Source organism: Uranotaenia lowii, chromosome 2 (genome assembly GCF_029784155.1).
Source record: "Uranotaenia lowii strain MFRU-FL chromosome 2, ASM2978415v1, whole genome shotgun sequence".
In the NCBI taxonomy this organism is placed as follows: domain Eukaryota; kingdom Metazoa; phylum Arthropoda; class Insecta; order Diptera; family Culicidae; genus Uranotaenia; species Uranotaenia lowii.
The window spans coordinates 285,206,699-285,208,332 of NC_073692.1; the positions used below are offsets into that span (position 1 = coordinate 285,206,699).

The 1,634-nt window shown below is 34.0% G+C and overlaps 1 long non-coding RNA gene across 1 annotated transcript; it reads left to right on the plus strand.

Annotated features, from left to right (window-relative positions):
- Positions 1-335: 335 nt before the first annotated feature.
- On the plus strand, positions 336-1,178 carry LOC129743699 (uncharacterized). The gene is made up of 3 exons (XR_008736657.1): positions 336-469; positions 571-809; positions 906-1,178. It is a non-coding gene; the product is annotated as an uncharacterized LOC129743699 (long non-coding RNA).
- The last annotated feature ends 456 nt before the right edge of the window (positions 1,179-1,634 follow it).

Consider the following 1,634-nt stretch of genomic DNA (forward strand, 5'->3'; position numbering starts at 1 on the left):
TTTTGACGGGCTATGTATGGCACATGAAGCTATCATGTGCTGCACCCTAGCAGTGAGTAGCTGAAACATATTAGTGTATAACAGATATCACGTGTTTCGAAAGTTTACCGCTATATATTTTATGGCGCTAATATACATATATCACTGTTGTTGGTTTCGACCAAGCTATGTACACGCTCATATTTTTTCAACCATTAATGACTTTTTTTGAACCATTTTTTGAGATTTCTGATAGAACTGCCATTATTGTTGTTTTTCAACCGTAATGAACTGTTAAATTTCAAGCATTTTGTGAGTTCTAATGAATAAGCAACAAAATGGTTAAATTTCAACCGCAAAATATATGATAAAATTTGCAGCCATCTTTGCAAGAGTTCGTGTTTGTTTTTTTTTACAGCTTCGCAGTGAATTCGGTGATTTTAGTTTATTATAGTAACTTTATTTATAAGATAAAGATTACAATTAACGCGTAAGTATCTATTAAGCTATTAATATAAAAAAAAACTGTTTTGATGAATAAAATTGAGGGACACTTCCAAATTACCATTACCTTATTTTTTTTTCTCGTAGTTGATCGGAAGGGTCGTTCCAAATTTGTTACAAGAAGGAACCAGGAGATTTCGCTGAATGATTTGCTGGAAAAAATTTTATTACTAACGAGAACTTTGCGAAGAAAAGAACCCGCAATCGGAGGAAAATTATTTCACCTCATCAGAACGGCACGGACAGATTTCTCGGAGACTGGCGGTAGTGGCAAACATCTGCTAGGAACCACTCTGCTTTGCCATATGATAAAACATTTTTAAGAGGTAAGCTATGTTATTCTGAACATCATAATACCCCGTTGGATTTTATTTTCATAGTAACATACGAATAATTTTTATTATATTTCCTATCTGTTGCAGTGATGATCTAAAAATCACTTCCCTTCGCTCATTGAGTCCGAGTCCAATTCGAGAAGCTGCGTTAGGAAACATGGGAGGAGCGGATACAAGATCAGGTGCTGTGCAGTCACCGGGGAGGAGACAGCAGCACTTGCGAAAATGCAACAAAATAGTTCATATTCATTGTAAACATCCAACACGGGAGATTTCGATTCATGCGACCTGAACAAGTTTTCGATAAATATTTTTAGTTTTTAATAATAATCCAAATATTTCAATAAAAGCTCTTTTGGCTATACACGGTTTGATGCTTGTTGTTCTACATTCATTCAGATGTTTTTCCATAGAATTTTGCATTCCATTTTGCAAATTTATACTTTTGAGACCATGTTTAAAAAATAACCATAATCCAAGTTCTCCTTGAAATCTCATTTTATGAGTTTTCACTGAAAACTCATAAAACGACTTGATCCACAAAACTTCGACTATGATTATTTTTCAAGCATTAATGGTTCAATATGGCCGAGCGTGTAAATGATGTAGGAAGTCGATAAGCGATGATAAAATACATTTTCACATAGATTTAGAATAAAAATGGTGGCTCGGATAACCGAGATATTTCAATTTAATCAAATACTGCCAATGTCTTGGAGGTTTTGTGACATACATGACAATTATGAATTTCTAGCTGATCCCATACGAACTCCGTTTCGTTTTCAATTTAGAATATGTTTTGAACTGTTATCACTT